A 20772-nucleotide genomic window follows, 5' to 3' on the forward strand; every position below is an offset into this window, starting at 1 on the left:
TGCCCAGCTGAGTAAAACCACCACACTGGATAAACCCAATGCCTCAGTATACCAAACCTTTAAAGTGAATGTCAGTGAACAGAAGCAGTTTTATCCTTTAAAGTATTCTGGAATAAAATAACAATAACAACAACAATAATAATAATAATAATATATGTAAACCTATGTCAGCTTTGTTTTGCCTCCCCAGTCTTCCTCTTTCTTTGTACCTTGGATTCTGATTTGGGCTTCTTTATTCAACAGTGATTAAGATAGGCATACTGTAAAAAAGCCAGGCATACTGTACCTTGCATCCAATTTCCACCATGCTTTCTCTGGTTATTTTGTACCCACTGCAGATACATGCAAATCCCTTTCCTGTGTCAGCTAACAATCCATAACCATTTTAGCATTCTATGTATATTTTTGCCCCTTTAATTATTTTTCTTAACCTATAGTAGTTTATTTTGTTCAACAGTTATTCCCATTCTTCTCTTTTCCAGAGGATTATAATTTTAACAACCTTTTCAATCTATTCCTGCTTAACCACACTGGTATCCCATACCCTTTTTAACTGTTCACACTTTATAGGATTAATTTCCCTTGTGTTCTGTGTGGTAGTTTATTAAGTATTAACTAATTTTCTGCAGTAGATGGCATATGCAATTCACTATAGTATTTCAGTTAATATTTCTTCCGGCATTCCCCATTCCCCGAAAATCTTTGCAGGATTAAAAATGGGGAATAAGTATGAAAGGATGATTTTGAGAATTTTCTTCATTGCAGGTAAATCCCCTCACTGAAGACTCTTCTATTCACATGGTAGAGAAACCCTGAAATGGTTTAGAGCTTCAAAAGTACTTGCAGTAAGGAGTATTCCTCCAAGCAACGTATATATGCTGTTGATGTTATTAATAGCTACAATAAATGTTAGTAATTACTACCCCAACATTACTCTCTACAACTCCCTGAAAGGAGTGTGTGGGGAGTTGGGGGTTGGCCTCTTTTCACAGGTAACTAGTGATAGGATTAGAGGGAATAGCCTCAAGTTGCACCAGGGGAGGTTTAGGTTAGAAATTAAGAGACACTTCTCAGAAAGCGTAGTCAGGCATTGGAACATTTTACCCAGGGAAGTGGTGGTGTCACCATCGCTGGGGTGTTCAAAGAAAGGTTGGATGTGGTGCTTAGAAACATGGTTTAGTGAGTGACATTGGTAGCAGGGCGATGGTTAGACCATGTGATCTTGGAGGTCTTTTCCAACCTTAATGATTCTATGATTCTACCAGCTTTCTTAATAAATTATTGGAGCTAAAAAGTCCTTGTTTAGCCAAGCATCTGGCCATCATGTCCTGACCTCCAAAGGTCATGCTACTGTAGGATTTCAATGCTTAAATTTATGGAGAAGATAGGAATAAACCACACATAGTTCACATACTTTAAATGCAATTCTGAAAAGAACTCATACACTGAAGTTATAAAGATAATATCAAGTATTGCTTAACACTTTCTCAGTTGCATCTGAACAAACATGACTACTGATACAAAAGGGTGTTATTTTGAGTTTAACTATCTTCCATAATTAAAGACCCAGTGATCATTTTCTCAGGAGGAGGAGGGTCAGCTTAGATTTCAGCCACATTCCATTTCAGTTTCTTAGAATGTCCTGCATCCTTTGAATGAAGTGTGTTCATTGTCTCCACTTTCTGCCTGTTTGGTGTTGAGGCATACCATTAAAAAGATTTTGTGTTCTATCATAGAGGTGAAGTCATTTCTTTATGTAGCACATTGGGATCTTTATGGATAAAAGTTATTTGATGCTGTAAATTCAAGCTATGCTACTGCTCTGAAAATATGATTTAAAGACAGCTAGTGAAATGTTATCTTTCCCTGCAGCCTTCTTCCATGAGGGTTTGCATGGCCTGTAGACAGCTGTGTGTATTATTATAATGAATTATCTCTTACCTAGAGAAGCTACAAAACTAGGCAGGTTTTCAAGATTTTTTCCCAGGTTTATAGCCGTCTATAATTTCCAGAGATGACCAGACATATATGGACTATGGACAGGCCTGAAACTAGAAAATCGGAAAGGGTCCCAAAGCAGGCTTCTCAGAAATTATTTACAATAGCCACATTTTGTATATGGATTTATCACTGAAGTTGGGAGGGTACAAGTTAGATTTAATGATGCCATTCCACTGATTTCAGTACAGCTGCATATGGGTTTTCCAAAGGCTGGGACTTCAAAAGAAAATCTAAAGTATCTTGGTGAGTTTGTCTGGTTTTAGAGCATGAATTAATCTTTTCAATATCACTGAAGTTTTGTTTGATTATTTTGGAATAACTCTTGTTCAAACTAATGCAAATTTAATCACCTGACAGTGTCAATGCAGACATAAAATCATGTTTGATCAAATTGCTCTCTGACATGTGCAAGAACATCTCCCTTTAGAAATGGTACCATCAACATCATAAAGATCAAACTTGAAACAGAATTCATCTGTACTTGAGTTGCTAATCTGTGTACTTCCTATGCCTTCTCTGTATGTAAACCAGTTATAAATCAAAACCTTTCTGGTTTTGAAATTTGGTCTATTTGCAGCTATGAAATTTGGTCTATTTGTAGTTCAGAAAATATCCAGGGACCTTCAGTAACTGTCTTGATGACACTTACAAGATGGATTTCTCAATTTAGCCAAAATGTCTAAGGTATGTGTATTTCTGAGGAAGTGGAGAAAATGCATCTTCCTCAGTTCAAGCAATGCAGCCAAAGCATCAGCAAAGAGAAGCTAAATTTGATTTTAATTTCTAGTAATCTGATTACTTTACTGCAGTAAAATTTGTAAAAAAAAAAAAAAAAAAAAAAAAAGGTTATACATCTGTATGCTTAAATATATATATGTGTATATACATATGTTAATATATAGATGCTCACATGTGAGGTTCAGAAAACTTTTGAAAAAGTTAGTGTATGTCAAAATTTTATTACTGTTATAATCACAGAATTGGAAAATATGAATGAAAATAATTCAAATAATTAATTCAAAACAAATATAGAACAGTAAGGAACAATACACTATGCTAACTTTTTTTTTTTTTTTTTTTTTTTTTAATAATTTAGAATGTGCTAGCAAAGTGAAAAATAAAAATAAATTAGAAGATATTTTCAGCTCCTTGTCATTGTGGTTTCCTCATAGGAACAATTTACATTTGCTGTTAATCCTTCCTATTTCACAAAATAAGAGAGCTTTTCTCATCATAAAAGGATGAATACACAACTCTCTATTTCATGATTAACCTCTAAGGCTGGGTTTTACTACTATGAAAGTATTACTGATGATTATATACAGTTAGATTATATTTTCAGTTTCTATGTTCTGTTTTTTGTTTTGTTTTGTTTTTCTTAAACAAGCAGAGTTATACCACATATTTGCCTAGACTAATATGTTGTCTTGAATACTATCCTATAACATATATATCAGTGAAAGATAAAGTAAAAATGTGAAATGTATAAGCATGGACAAGTCTTTCTAAAACTTAACCAGATAATATGTCTTCTCTGGTATAATGTCTGTACTGGTAACCTATAAATATTCATTCCGTTATAAATTCTATTCTTAATTTGTTATGGTTGAATTTTGTTTGTTTGTTTTTCCAGAGCCTACTATTTTTTGTTTAATTAATTTTATATTTTACTAGAGTATTTTGAACTGACTCACAAGTATGATTTTTAGAATGTAGCTATTACCTCCGTGCAAATGCTGACTTTAATTACAGGTTTACTTTTATTGGTGTTCAATTCAGTCACTTATTGGTGTTCAATTCACTTTTTCAACCTGTCTAAAGCAAATAATAATAATAACAAAACCAGAAATTTTAGCCTTCTGTTCATTAAATCTTCTTCTTTCCAAAATTCAATTAAAAATATATTAAAAAAAAAAATAAAAAATCATTGCAAAGTAATATTATTTTAAAACATTTTTAGATTAAGGGAAACATTGTCACATGGCATTCATATTGCTTCAGAAAAATGTATTACGTAATTTGAGACCCTTTTAAAACAACATGATGGTGCATCTTATGAAGACATTGGAGAACAGATTTTAAATAAAGCATTCTAGGTATACAGAATTAGTCTTCATTAGAAAGTCAAATAGCTTATGTGAATAACTTCTTGTATGCTAATAAACAATACACTAATAAACAGTACACAACAAAATAGTTTCTGATGTCTTAGTTACCTGATTTCTTATAGGATGTATTAATTTTATTTCAGCTTGGATCTTTTGTTTGTTTCTTTGTGCATACAGTGTCCCTTATAATGCATGAACACTGAGTGGGCCAAATCCCCAGCTGATGATAAAACTTTAAGACTTCAATTACTCAAGATTTTATTAAAGCAATATGTATTTTCTAAGTCTAAGAGGGAGAAGAGGGTAAGTTTACTTGTGGTATTCATGTTAATGTGAGTGCTGGCTGTGTCTATGTGGTGCCTTTAAAGACTCTGAGTGACTGTTCTGTCTGTGGCTGGCCATGTCTGTGCACTGTGTGCTTTAAAAGAGAATTTAAAAGTTGTGCATAGAATCATCATCAAATCACCTAGGTCACAAAAGACCTTCAAGATCATTAAGTTGAGCAATCAACCTGATACCAAGCATGATGTATGTTCATGCATTCTTGTCAGGCACACATGCTCAACCTCAGTGGTGGAAAGACATAGGGACAGGGACAAGCAGTATCTTTATATCCTGTCTGCTCCAGATGTGACTGTCATTAGCAATTACAACAATTACTCAATGACTGAAAGCAATTCCCTGCTCTGCCCTGCCCTGCCCTTTGACTGAGCACCTAAATGGAAATCTAAATTTCATTTTCATTTTTAGAAACCTAAATGAAAGTTCTTGAAAGTAACTGTTAAAAAAGTATTTTACAAACCACCTTAGAGTCTGAATAATTCTGTTATTTATTCAATGTATTCTATTCAATGTACATTTGCAATTCAAATTATTAAACTTTGATTGTTTTTCCTACTTGTCCAAGCCATAGATAATTATATTGTTGATAAAATGTTTTTTTGCAATAACTTATATCCAAAAATTTAAATACAACGTGATCAATTACTTAGTCATTTTAACAACTGATTTGCATTTAATTTTATCTTTAACTGCACAATGTGCTACATTCATTACACTTTTTAATTTCTTGTGCTTTCTGCAATTCAACTTTTAATATTACAGAATGTACTCCACAATTAGTTTTTATTATTTTTTTCAGCAAAGATATTATCATATGTAATAAAAATCTACCAGATGGCACTGGTAGATTTATTTCTAGACCCCAATCAACAAAGCCGAGAGATGTAATTAACTTCATATATTTATCACTACACCACTTTGAAAATGGTCTCAGGTTATCTTTGGAGTGTCTTAGAGTATCCCATCTAGCTTTCATTAGTCACTCCAAAAAGGCATTGATTTTCCAGACTCTGTATCAAACAGCTGCTGCCAAAACATAGCAGTAATATACGTGAGTATAAAGTTGAATTGTCATAAATTGGGTCATATGAATCATGAAAAATCTTCCAGTAGTTCAAATTTTTCTTCAGATGTTTTTTCAAAATTGTACCTATGTACTAAAGATGGTACATAGGACACAATGACTCCATAAAACACATATGTTAGCAGGTGGTCTGTGGCCAGGTAGTGGGTTACATGGCATGGTTTTGGTAGTGGGGGGCCATAGACGTGGCTTCTGAGAGAAGAATCCAGAACCTGCCCCATGTTAGATAAGGGCCTTGCCGCTGGCCAGAGACAAGCCAAGGTAAAAAAAATGCTGCTTGACAGCAGCTGGGACAGAGAGTGGTGAGAAACAGCCTTGCAGATGCCAAGGTCAGTGAAGAAGGAAGGGGAGGAGTGCTCCAGGCACCAGAGCTCCAGGTACCTGTGGAGAGGCCCCTGGTGGAGCAGGCTGTCCCTCTGCAGCCCATGAGTCCCACTGAGGAGCAGATCTCCATGCTGCAGCCTGTGGAGGAGCCCCCGGTGGAGCAGGTGGACCTGCACTGAAGGAAGCTGCGGCCCATGGAGAGCACCTGCAGAAGCAGGCCCCAGGCTGGAGCTGCAGCCTTTGGAGAGGAGCCCATGCAGGAGCAGGAGGCCTGGGGGGAGCTGTTGCCCACCCGTGGATGACCTGTGCTGGAGCAGTTTGCTCCTCACAGATGGACCCCATGGGAGCCATGTGGCAGCGGTTCTTGAAGAGCTGCTGCCTGTGGGCAGCCCCCCAGGATCAGTTCGGGAAGGATGGCATCCCTTGGGAGGAACCCCATGTGGAGCAGGGGCAGAGAGTGATCGAGAAGGAGCAGTGGAGACAAAATACTAGGGACTGACTGCAGCCTCCATTCCCTCGTTCCTCTGTGCACCTCTCGGGGGGAAAAGGTGGAAAAGCGTGGATGGGGGAAAGGCGTTTTTTGTTTCTTCGTTCCTCACTTCTCTAGCTTGTTAGTAATAGGCAATAAATTTTACTATCTCCCTACTCAGAATCTGTTTTGCCTGTCACAATAACTGTTGACCAATCTCTGCTTCCTTATCTCAAACCTTGAGAACTTTGCATCATATCTTCTTCCCCTTTCTCTTTGAGGAAGGGAAGTGAGAGAGCAGCTGTTATGGAGCTTGATTGCCCACCTGAGGAAAATCACCAGAGGCCATAACATGATGTCTATTCACAGACAAGGTCTTCAAAGCTATTAACAATAGACTAGCAAAGCACGCCTACATTGAATTTTTGAGATTACATTAACAAGGGAAGGGAAGGGAAGGGAAGGGAAGGGAAGGGAAGGGAAGGGAAGGGAAGGGAAGGGAAGGGAAGGGAAGGGAAGGGAAGGGAAGGGAAGGGAAGGGAAGGGAAGGGAAGGGAAGGGAAGGGAAGGGAAGGGAAGGGAAGGGAAGGGAAGGGAAGGGAAGGGAAGGGAAGGGAAGGGAAGGGAAGGGAAGGAGGTGAGAGGGGAAGAGAGAGGGAGAGGGAGAGAGAGAGGGAGGGGGAGAGAGGCAGGCAGGAAGGAAAGAGGGAAGAGTGGTGAAGAGGGAAGGGGAGAAAGCAGGAGGGAGAGGGGAGGGGGAGAAGGTGGAGCGGGGAGAGAAAGGAAGGGAGGGAGGGGAGAGGGAAAGGGGGGTGGAGGTAGGTTGGAGAGGGAGGGGAGGGGGAGAGAGGGAAAGACAGGGGGAAGGGCGAAGGAGAAAGAGAGGGGAAAGGAGGAGGGAGAGAGAGACAGTCTGAAAATACCAACAGTACATTTCTCTTTTGTTGGTAATAATCCAGAAAACACTACAAAACTTGCCAAAGAAGCTGTGAGCACCTGACACATATACTACATTAAAATGTTGTCTGATTCTTCACTTAAACAAAGAAAAAACTGTGGTTTACAGTTTGCATCTTTAAATGAGTTGTTTCTGGACGACTATTAGTGATCTACAGTAAAAAAATAAATACATTTTTAAAAAAAACTGAACATTTATTGGTCTTATTTTTGCTTCAGCTAAACACAGGGAGCAAAACCCATGAAATATATATTATAATCTTGATCATTTAGAAAAAAAAAACAAGTTGTCCTTTTTTTGGGGGATTGTGGATTAAGATGCAGATTTTCTTGGCATTTGTTGCTAAGTGAAACACTGCATGACAGAATGAACGGTCATAATTCACATGAGATGAAAGCTTGGAAATTATTAATTTGCTTTTCTAACTTCTGTAATTTGATTTATAATTGCTTATTTTGTTTGAAGGGAAAATTTAATAATAAACCTTTTGTGTAAAAGTAATGACAGCTAGTGTATAATGTATTGATTCTACCATGGAGTGATAAAAACTAAAATTTCTATTTGTCACTTCTATGAACCATTGTATCTTTGCCCTGTTTGTTAAACCACAATGGGTAGTTAAGTATTATCATTTTTCTCTCCAATAAGCTGTCAGCAAGAAAAGATACAGATAAGTCTGGATTTCTTACTCTGTGTATACTAACTGCATTAGCAGAAACACCTAAACTTCTTGTTTTTATCAGCAAATTCTATCAACTTCTATATATGAAGTTGAAGGACTACACCTCAAGTGTGTCTCAAAAGGTCAGAAAACCTCCTATAGGTACTGAAATGTGTTTTTCATTTTTCTTACAAGTAATTAATACAAATAAAATATACTATTTTATTACTGTTAATATAACCTATAAATTTTGTTTTGTGTATGATACAGTTTATGAGTGTTCAGGTTGATCCTATCTCTGCAAGCGTTTATCAACTTGAACACCAATATTTCCTATTTTTATGTTTGAAAGCAGCTACTCGTGTAGAAATTGATAGGACACATTTCCTACATTTTTGTCCTGGTTTCAGTTAGCACAGAATTAATTTTCTTCCTAGTAGCTGGTGGAATGCTGTGTTTTGGCTTAGAATGAGAAGAGTGCTGATAACACCCCGATGCTTTAATTGTTGCAGAGCAGTGCTTATACTAAGCCAAGGACATCTCAGCCTTTGCTCTGTCCTGCCAACGGGCAGGCTGGGGGGTGCAGTAAGAGCTGGGAGGGGACAGACCCAGGACAGGTGACCCAAACTAGCCAAAGGGGTATTCCATACCATCTGACGTCATGCTAAACAATATATAGGGGTGGCTAGCCGGGGGGAGGGGGCCGGACTGCTCGGGGTTAGGCTGGGCATCGGTCAGCGGGTGGTGAGCAATTGCATTGTGCATCACTTGTTTGTACATACTATTATTACTTTCGTATTATCCCCATTGTATCATCATTATTATTATTGTTATTATTATTTTTGTTATTTTTTTTTCCTGTCTTATTAAACTGTCTTTATCTCAACTCACGGGCTTCACTTTCCATTTCTCTCCCCCGTCCCAGAGAGGGAGGGGGGAGGGTGAGCGAACGGCTGCGTGGTGTTTAGCTGCCGGTCGGGTTAAACCACGACAATTTTTATTCTAGGTAGGTAAATATATGAGTTGAAAACTGAGCATGGCAGTATATATATGCATTTAATAATCCACATCTCAGAATTTATTTTCTTAACTACAACAATTTATTCTTATCTATAGCCAACCTAACTAAGTGTTAATTTATTAATTAGCTAGCTCAACGTTTATTTGTAGGGTAAAGAATTTAACAGAAGAAAGCAAAGTATTCGTTATCAAGGGACTATTTATAGTTATTTTGCTTCCATTAGTAAGTGAATCCCAGGCACATGCCTCGTATTTGAATCTCCAGGTGGCAAATTTATATTTACTGTTGAGGTAATCATATAATTAGGGTTAAGTGTGACTATCTTTTGTGTCACATTAGAAGAATTAATATGCCCTTTCAATTAGTCTTGAAAAGGTTTGTGCTATTATGAACTCTAAAAGCACTGCTGCAAATAACTAAAATGATGTTAAGGGTTGCAAATTGGGGATATTTGCAGTCTGCCTAAAAAGAAACACACCTTGCAATCTCACTGTTGTTTCTCTCTACGGGACATATTGCTTCTCACTTTTACGAGAATAAAACTGATTATGGGTTTCTTGTTTTCTTGTTTGTTTAGAAAGCTCACAACTACCTCTCCCCCTCCCACCTCCCCCCCGTATGCCTTAGAAAAGTATGAGGAAACCCATGTAGCCAAATCACAGGCACCCACAAACCAAAGCAGTCTACACAAGATACAGAGAATATTTGCTTGCATTTTACTTAGTTAAGCACAGTAAAATAGCATTACTTGTACAGTGTGCAGGAATGTTATGACACCAGTAATACCAGTAATAGCATAAACAGAAAAAATCTGTGTAACATATGTAAGTGTATATAGTATATATTATATAGTATGTAGTATATAGTATATAGTATGTAACCACAAAGGTGCAAATTAAATTGTGGTACATTTCCACAAGCAGGGTGCAGGTTCCTCAAAGAGGGTATACATGTAAGTAGCAAAATCTGCAATATAAGAATAAGTGATATAGAAAAAATAGATAAAATATCTGTTGGAAGCAGAAGAATCTATCAGAGGAAGCAAGCAAGATGCCCAGTGAAACCAGAACAAGCATAGTTCCTAAAAATAAGATAAAGATAAGATCACACACTTTCTTTTATCTTTTTTTCCCCCTCTTCTGCATACCCAAACATAAACTTCCAGTGTTTTAAGAAAGCATGATAGTGGCTGTTTTAGCTTATATATTTAAATCCTAGGTAATAGACAGAACTCATCTGAAAACATGTTGGACATTTCACAAAAACATAGAATCATAGAATGATTCCCTCTCTCTTCTCCCTTCACTCACCCTCTGAGAGAATAATTATTTCCTTATATGCATTCTAAATCCATCTTTTTTTCAGTTTAAAGCTGTTAGTCCCTGCCTATACTGACCCCTGAGGAACAACACAAGTCTCTTCCTGGACAGAGAGTTGTTGACTGCAACTCTCTGAGTGAGACCACTCAGACGATTACTTTTTCAACAAGCAGTCCATCCATCAAATCTGTATATCTCCAGTGTTTTGAGGAGACTTTTATTAATATCCTCCTCTCTTCTCCACTCCACTCCCTTCCCCTCTTCTCTAAATATATAATATGTGCTACTAGAATCACAGAATCACAGAATTTCTAGGTTGGAAGAGACCGCAAGATCATTGAGTCCAACCTCTACCTAACGCTAACAATCCCCACTAAACCATTTCCCTAAGCTCTACGTCTAAACGTCTTTTAAAGACTTCCAGGGATGGTGACACCACCACTTCCCTGGGCAGCCTGTTCCAGTGTCCAACAGCCCTTTCGGTAAAGAAGTTCTTCCTAACATCTAACCTAAAACTCCCCTGGCTCAACTTTAGCCCATTCCCCCTCGTCCTGTCACCAGGCACGTGGGAGAACAGGCCAACCCCCACCTCGCTACAGCCTCCCTTGAGGTACCTATAGAGAGCGATAAGGTCACCCCTGAGCCTCCTCTTCTCCAGGCTGAACAAGCCCAGCTCCCTCAGCCGCTCCTCGTAGGACTTGTTCTCCAGGCCCCTCACCAGCTTCGTTGCCCTTCTCTGGACCCACTCAAGCATCTCGATGTCCTTCTTGTAGCGAGGGGCCCAAAACTGAACACAGTACTCGAGGTGCGGCCTCACCAGAGCCGAGTACAGGGGGACGATCACCTCCCTAGCCCTGCTGGTCACACTGTTCCTGATACAAGCCAGGATGCTCTTGGCCTTCTTGGCCACCTGAGCACACTGCTGGCTCATATTCAGCCGACTATCCACCATCACTCCCAGGTCCTTCTCTGCCTGGCAGCTCTCCAACCACTCATCTCCCAGCCTGTAGCTCTGCTTGGGGTTATTGCGCCCCAGGTGCAGGACCCGGCACTTGGCCTTGTTGAACTTCATGCAGTTGACCTCAGCCCATCGGTGCAGCCTATCCAGATCCTCCTGCAGAGCCTTCCTACCCTCAAGCAGATCGACACACGCACCTAGCTTGGTGTCATCTGCAAACTTACTGAGGGTGCACTCAATGCCCTCATCCAGATCATCGATGAAGATATTAAAGAGGACCGGCCCCAGCACCGAGCCCTGGGGGAAAGATGAAGTTGATACATGAAGTATTTGTATAGTGTATTACTCAGATTGAAAATAAGATCATGACAAAAATGTCAACAGTTAGACCCATCCTATTTACTTTCATCATGAATTACAGTCTCTACAGAAAACAAAATAAATAAATAAATAAATAAATATATGTATATATTTCAGGTGATACAATGTATGCAGAATATACATTAATTTCATATTTACTAATAGACCACCTTTTAAAAGAGATTAATATAATAGAGTGTTTGTTTCACTTTGGTCCTCTGAAGAAAGAAAGAGAAATACTAAAGTCTCTTTATTTTCCCAGTTTTGTTTGTTTGTTTGTTTTCCATTCAGCAAACATGGAATTTCTCAAAAGTGCCAGTAAAGTGTTTGCACAATAAATGGGTTTTATAGTACAGCACTTCTCAGTCAAATAAAACTTTTCTCTTATTAAAATACTTCATATGATCATAATGAATATTAGTCACATTAAGTATATGATTATTTAATTCTAGATTGGAAATAAGTTTATAGACTTACTAACATTAGAATTCATGGGGGCTTCAAATTATGAATAAAAGAAAAATAATAAAATTGTTTTATCTAAATTATTTTTTTTCTTTTTATTATAACAATAAAACAAGGCATAAAAGAATGTGTCCTACATATATTTTACAGTGTGTGCTAACATTTTTATGTCTTAGTATTTCTGAAAACTCTTGATTAAGCGTTATATAATATCAATGTTTATAGTCTTGTCTTCAATTTCTTCACTTTTGGCTGGAGAAGAAACAGCAAAGGATCTACCTTCCTCCTGTAACAGAAGATCATCAATACAAGAGAAATATTTTACTGTATGCTGTTTTATTTTATTGTAATTGATTTATTTTTATAATCAATTAAAATTTTTATAATATTTTTTTAATTTATTTATTGCATTATCACTTTCAACACTTAATGTCTGGAAATATTCCAATTTTAAGCAAAGTGTAGGGTTTTCAGAAGTTATTTCTCTCTCAGGCATCAATTTCAACGGAGTTTTCTCTCTGAGCATTTGGACCTAATAAATTTCAAATGGGTCACTGTCACTCAGAACAAGAAAACACTTTGTTTTTAACACAACAAAGCCATCTAGAATGATTTTTTAAAGCAAATGCATTGTGAAGATTTCAACGTACATTGGACAACACAACTATTCATTCACGCTTTCCCATGCCAAGATTTTGTTGGCCTTTTAAATCTTTGTATGTCAGACTCAATCAATCAATCAAAAAACAAACAAACAAACAAACTTTGAAATGTCTCAAATATAAGAAGCCATAAATGAGACTGACACAAAAGGAAAAGTTAACAGTAATAAGACTTTAAGCTTCCATATCTAGGCTTCCATGGAAAATAATTTGGCAACTTTTAGCTTTTCCATTTGGACTAATCCACAAAGTCTTTAATGCCAACATAAAGTAATCTTCTCTGCTCTTTACAGGCAGATCAAGTCCTACAGTGACACCCACAGAATGAGCACTTCTCCAACTTGGAGTGGTACTAAATAAAGCAGTAAAGAGTTTAAAACTTAAATGTAGCTAGTTGGAAGACTGTTTACAACTGTTCATGAAACTACCTCACTCTGAGGGGAAAGAAGCCATGCTGATTAAAACAGCACTTTTTCTAGTATATGCTTCTCCCAGAGCAACGGTATCTAAGTATCACAAAAGGCACAACTCCTCACTGTGTAGCATCACCTTCTGTGCTGAAAGGAAAACAGTGTGTCTCAAGAGCAGGAAAATCTATGGAGGGAGCTGATTTGCAGCAGGGAATGTATACCTTAAAGATGGAGGACAGAAGGGCATGGGTGTGAGTTATGGCTCCGTTTGGATAAATGCTGCTTCAGCAAGTAGCTGGGTAATATAGCTGGAGACTGCATTATCTTTATTGTTGAAACTCTGTACTCCTGAGGGGGCTGGAGAAAATCTGATAGCTATTACTTTTACAGTTCCTTTGAAGCTACACAGAAAAAAGATTGCTCACTCAAGGCATTTTGTAAGATACCCTCTGTTTTCTTAATGCCTTCATGAATACATTGTCTAACATTTAATTTTCCTGAGGCCAGGTTTTGCCAACTCATTCAGAATTGTGATTGCATTGATTATGTTGGAAAAGGTGGCAGAATCTCATTTTGCTAAGAGCACTGCAGTGAGCTGCAAGTTACAAATATTGCGGTTAATGTTCAAAGCCCTGTCCATAGTCCTAATTTACGAAGATCTTTCTTTCAGAATAAATAATCTGACAAAAAGATTTCTTCAGATTATATAGTTTGGTGAACATTCTGGCCTTCCTTCTGATAACAGTAACATTTATACGCAATTATCTAGAAATCCACTTGCATGGATTTTTCAGCTTTTCAGCAGTCTGAACAGACAAAATTCTTTTTTTAATCTGAAGATTATATGGAAATACATTGAGGGAAAGACTGCAAGGGATTTACTGAATGTTTTTATCTAACATCTGGCTGAACAGAAAAAAGCAACAACAAAAAAAAATAAAGCTAATCCATTAAATTCTTCTATTCTTCTCTACAAAGATGAAATTGTCAATTGATTTTTCAATTTAAAATTACACAAAAAGATTTGAATATGGAAAAACTTTGTACAAACTGTTGCAATTTTACAGAACCTCTACAACACTTCTCAGAAGCATCTATAACCAGAAATCCTTATATTCTTAAACAGATTGGCATATATTACCATGATTATATATTGAAGAAACAGAAATCACCCACAAAGCAGCCCTATGTAATGTGGTAAACAAAACAAACAGTAACTGAAACTTCAAAAACAACAACAACAAATAATAATAATTAAAAAACAAACAAACAAACAAACAAACAAAAACATACAGTCATAGGGTAATTTGGATTGAAAGAGACCTAAGGAACTTTGTCATCCAACTTCCTGTCCAGAGCAGGTCAGCTCTGGGGTCAGACCAAATTGCTCGGTCTTGAATACCTCCAGGGACGTAGATGGCATGACCTTTGTAGAGCATGATACTATGACTGTCTGCACTCATGAAGAAAAATGTTTTCCATTATATGCTGTTTCCCTATTGCATTTTCACCATGGACTACCGTGAAGAGCTTAGTTTTGCCCTGCCTTTGAAGAAGTAGTGAGACAATGTATACAGCCAACTACAGAAGATTTAGAGGGAGAAGCAAGCTTATAGTTTTGCAAGCCCATTTACTTTTTCAGGACAATACAAACAGGAAGACCTCAGCAGAACAATGAATGTATGCAGTCTTTGATGGTTCCTGCATGGGAGGGAGGCTAAGGTCTTTGTGGTTGCCCACGCACAGCCACTGGCTGTGATCTGACCATGTAAAAGGTATTGAGCAAAACATCATGAACGCTGCTGCAAAATAGCAGTGCTTTCCCAGCCTAGAGTGAAAACACTTCTGCTCCTTTCTGTGAAATTAATTCACTCTGTTTCTCATTGCTTTATCTCCTTTTAATAAACCTTGATCAGCCTAATCAAAAAAACGAGTATTGCTAGGAAACAACTTTCTTGCTGAGATGTTCTGAAAGAATGCCTCTGTGCCTTTAATGTGTAAGGCTTTAACTACTGCATGTTTTGTGTATCTCCAGTAGCAGCTAAGGAATGAGTGGTGAATCAATCCTACATTCCACAGCAAAAAAAAAAATATTGCCAGGTTTCTCTGAGGATGCCCAGTTTTAGTTTGCTGTGATGGTACAGTGCTGTTTGATATCTTCTAGTTTTGGAAGTGAAGTCTACACCTCTACAGATTTGAAGCTTGATGGTTAGCATCCTTATGTTGAAGACATTTTTACAATAAGGTATTAATTCAGGTTTGATTGCCTTTCTGAACCTTTTATCCCAGCAGTATACATGTTGAAACTTATTTCCTAGCTACTAATTTTTACTCTTTGAAATATAAAAATGGAAGTAAGATACAAACACCTTGTAATGAATAATACTCTAATTCTAATGAAAGATTATAGCCCAAAGTAGATTTCTAAACTCCACCTTAAGCTTCCAGAAACATTTATTGTCTTCTGACATTATAATGTCCTAACTAAAATAAGGTACATCTGCATTTTTTCTAACATTACTCTTCATGAGAAAAAAAAAAAATCTTTTTTTTTTCTTCTTTTCTTTTTGTAATCCTTTATTTATTTATCTCCTAGAAAATAAGGGTTTATTCTAAAATGAGAAAAACTCAAACCCATCATTAAAAAAAAAAAAAAAAAAAAAAAAAAAAACACTAAGTGATTTTGTTAAGAAACAGAATAGTATTCTGATGCTACCCTATTGTTTTCCAGCATTCATATGAAAAAAGAGTGCATTGAAGTTAAAAAACCTGTCATCTTCGACATGTAATATTTGTTTCACTGTGAAAAAAAAAAAAAAAATGTGAAGTATGCAAGAAGTATTTCACGAATATGAAATTGAATCATAGAATCTTTTAGGTTTGAAAAGACCTTCAAGATCAAGTCTAGCCACTCACCTAACACTACAAGTCCACCACTAAAGCATGTTCCTAAATGCCACATCCACTCATCTCTTAAATATCTCCAGAGATGGAAATTCCACTACCTCCCTGGACAGCCTGTTCTAGTGCCAAACCACCTCTTCTGTAAATGAATTCTTTCTAATATCCAATCTAAACTTTCACCAGCACAACTTGAGGCTCACTTTGGAAACAAATCATAACATGCTAATTTTTAAAAAGCTATTTGAATAAATGCTGCATTTGAAAATGAAATGCCATGTGTACAAATCACCAAATAAATAAACAAAAAGTTGACAGTTTTCATTATAAAAACTAATGGATAGCACTATTAGTCCATGATAATTCTGATACTAATAAAAATTCTCCCCTATGCAATACAACTGCAGCGAATCATGAGTATCTAGCTCTATTGTAGACACTTTCTAGATACAAACACACCCTCAAAAACAAACAAACAAACAAAAAAAAAAACAACACCACAAACAAAACAGAAAAACAGGTTAATCCTCCCAGATTCACATGCACAAACGTTATTTCTACATAAATTGGACCAATTCTTTGATAAATTGGTACATGAAAAGAGAATTATAAACTGCTGGTGGAAGAAATAAAATGAATTGGATATTCTGTAAAGGATTTTTGTGGCCTGTGGAACACTGAAGGACAATTATTTCCTAGTTGATGATCTCTAGGAACAAACCTTTTTATCTTCAGTCATTCTTCCATTGTCCATTCTTCCATTCTTCCATTGTCATAGGTCCAGCACCTTTTCCCAAAAGTCTAGGTGAACTGGGACTACAAAAGAATTCAGCTTCTCCAAAATAATTTCATCGCGGAAAATAAATAAATAAATAAATAAATATGACTTTGATGGAAGAATAGGCTAGTCCTGCCTACGTCTGGTTGGATTTCCTGGATTTTAGTTATCCTATCGAAACATCAAAACAAACAAACAAACAAACAAATAAATAAGCCCTTCTGAAGTTCTGGTACTGAATACCAGCATATTTAGGTTCAGTATTAAATAAAGCAACATAAAAAGAAGGCAAAAGAAACACAATGAGAAGATGAAAATCACTTGAGCTCATCAAAATAAATGATTGGCCAGAAAAGTTATTCAATGAGATGAAACAAAAGCAACAAGCTGAAAACCTTAAGAACAGCTCAAGTAAAAATCACAAGAAACTGTAAATCCATCATCTGTAACATATTTTAAAAAAGAAAATTCTCTGCCAATTGACACTTGAATGGCTTTCTTTTTATGTCAGAACTTGAGGACTATATTTCTGTACTAACTAGAATTTTAAATAAGTTAACAATATTCACAAGTTTTACATTCATGAGTATTTATATTCTATGATATTAAATCCTTTGGCTCTCTTCCTTTATTCCCTTTAATAAAAATAACATTTTGCCCAGCATATTTTGATAGAGTATGCAAAATCTTGTACATTTTACACAGAGGAGAGGAGAGGGGAGGAGAGCGGAGAGGAGGGGAGGGGAGAAGCTTTTTTAATGGAAGCATATATTCTATTGTACTCAAATCTCCATGGGAATTACTGTCAGGAAACTATATATATATACATCTTCCCTTTCCTTCCCTTCCCTTTTCTCTTATTAAAAAAAAATTGTTCTTGCTGATCTTTGATCTTTAGTGTCATCACTTAGTGGGTGAAAGGGGAATGGTCATGCACAGGTTTTTCCTGTTTCTCAGAGCAGAAGGAAAAAACATCCATCTGGCAACAAAGATGGAATATTGTTGCTCTGGATGGGCTAGCAGCATTGTCATAGGGGTTGTTACAAAATTTGTTACAAATTATATGAATTTGATTTAAGCTTGTTTTCGTAATGGAAACAAGTCTTAGAGAATTGGTGTCTGTCTATACATGCATGCCTAACTTTCTGTAACTAGAGTTGCAGCTAGATTTTGAATGATTTATGTAATTTAAAATTGTAAATATCTTTTAACAGGTTACTAGAAAATTCAAAGTGAGAAAACCGATCAAACCTTCTTAATAAAGGCTATTGTGGGATTGTGGCAATGTGGGGGACATTCAGGGGTGGGACAAAAGGTGAGGAAAGGTGGCTTGGTGGATAAAGGGAAAGAAGGGGCCAGCTGAGTGTGAACACTGTGGTTATTACCCTTATCTAAGTCCTACTTTTTGGCTACTGCAGTCTATCCTGTATTCTCACTAAATTCCCTCTCTTCCATCAGTATGGGTGCACTTTGAACATGATGAATCAGTATAGGTGCATGCTGGCAAATCTCAGGCTGGACTAGCCAGCAAGCAAAGTCTGAAAAGTAGCAGATGGAGCAAGACCATGAACATCAGGGGCTGTAGGTCCAGGGAAGATGGGGGATTTTGGATAACAGTCGTACACACATGCAAATATAATGTTTTCCATAGTGGTTTTTAACTCTGATTGAACTGTAATCAGGCCATTGGTTCTGTTCATGCTCCTCTGAGTTCTGTGTGTTTAGGTGGATGTATTTTACTGCCTGAGTGGATCTGTGTCTGGTCATATATGTGTGTACTATGTGTGTGCACAAATCTACTGGGAGTATGCACTCAGCTGAGCTGGCAACAGGAAACCTCAGAGTGCTGACTGCTATCAGATATCTGCTAGACTCAGAAACCTCTAGTAAACCTCTGTTGATGCAACAAATTACTGTGGTTATAGTGCAAAGCCACCACAGATCTATTCAGCATGGCTGATGTTTTCTGGAACTATCAGCCTTACTGTAATTTCCATAATAATATTCTGCTGTACAAAGAAAGGAGTACTTGCACACACTATAGATTATTTCTGGCAGTTGCTATCTTTTCTAATGGGCCTTGAGATTCTTTGAGCCATAAGAGATTTGGGATTTGATCAGAATATTATAACAAAAATCATAAACAGCCTTCTATAGAAGAGAAAATTAATTTTATGATGCATCAGCATCTTCACTATAGAAATAATTTTGCAAGTGAATAATTTTGATATAATGTGAAGAAAATGGAGAAAAACATGTCCTCTAGGATTTCACTATCTTGGTATCTGAATGCATACATGCGATCTTTATTTTTTTTTTTTTTTTGTGGGGGGTACATATACATATATGCATGTGGATATTCACTACATAGGATAAATTAATATTTTATGCAGAAGAAATATGAATTCGTCCATATGTGTGTATATATATATATATATGTTAATCGGGTGATCTAAAAGGCATATTGTTTTTTAACATATTTTTTTTCAAAGACAACTTATTAAATTATTGGCATATAGCTATTACACGGATGTGTATATTGTAAATATAGTCATAAGGTAGTCATAAGGATGAAAAATCTTGCTTCTGTGTTATCTACTAGTTGGGTCTACCTCTTTTCACATAACCATGTTACTTTAACATTTGTTATAGCAGTTAATTTCATTTTATGCAATATATCTTAGAATGTCATAATTTGAACATCTCGCATTATTTAATTTTGTGATGATAAACAATCTTAAGACTGCACATTAATAAAGCTGGGGTCCAAACTTACTGCAAATTTTCAAATGATGGTTCTGCCTGCTACAAGAAGTTGTTAAATTATAAAGCAAATATATTTCACTATGGGTGAGAAGTAAGTATTTCCGTAGGCAAACTAAAAAATGTGCTAGATCCCTCACCTATTTGAACAATTAAAATTCAGCAAACTTATACCTGCCCTAGGCAATGATCAGCAAGGTCAGGTACTGTACAAGGTCAGGTCTGAAGTTTCATTAAAAAAACATTTAGCATTATCAGCTTAGCATTGCACTTGCTTTTTAAAAGAAACAACAACAACAAACAAATGCTTCACAATAGTGTGTTTGGTGTTTATTTCATTGTTTCTTTGCTTGTTTGATTGCTGTTTTTTAGTAGAAAGAAACAAATCAACACAGCAAGCACAACAATGATGAAAAATCCTTTCTATCCTGCCTTGATGTTCAAGAACAAGTTTTAGAAGCAAACCCAAAACCTTGCATTGCAACAACAAGAAATAAAAATAAAATAAAAATAAAATAAATATAATAATAATAGTACATAATAATAATTAATTGGATAAATTATCAGGCAGAGTACAGAGTGCTCATGTATGGAATGATATCTTAATTGGTTGATGTTTTACAGACTACTGTAGAACATTCACTTAAATTTTAAATTTCTGCTCAATTTAAAAAATAATAATAAAAAAATCATTGGCATGAAGTTAAGGTGAATGCACAATGGATTTCCCTGGTTCAGCTCTTAGCTACTTTATCTTTATTAGATAGGAAGAAATGAAATACTGGGAATTCTAGGCAAGGAAAAAAAGCTGAATGTTATTGAAATTCCTTTTTCCCCAAGACTATCTCCTGGACTATATTCCCTTATCTGATGTCATCTTTGTTTAACATGGAGCACATTTAAGTGCACTTTATTGTTGTACAGGCTAGATATATCAGAGATTATTTAAATGATCTTCAAGCAGTGTTTAGGCTAGCAGTACAGTCCCCTACAGTTACAACTTAGTGTGCGAGTTACAACTCGCACACTAAGTTGTAACTTAGTTATGGAAATGGTAAACTCACCTAAGAATCAATCACAAGTAATCATCTGCATTAACATAGAGACTAGGGTAAACTAGAAGACTATTAACCCACTTTGTTAGCCAATATTATCTCCCATAATCTTCTTCCAGGTGGTCACTGCCGT

This window comes from Netta rufina (assembly GCF_964035555.1).
Source record: "Netta rufina genome assembly, chromosome: 8".
Taxonomy (NCBI): Eukaryota; Metazoa; Chordata; class Aves; order Anseriformes; family Anatidae; genus Netta; species Netta rufina.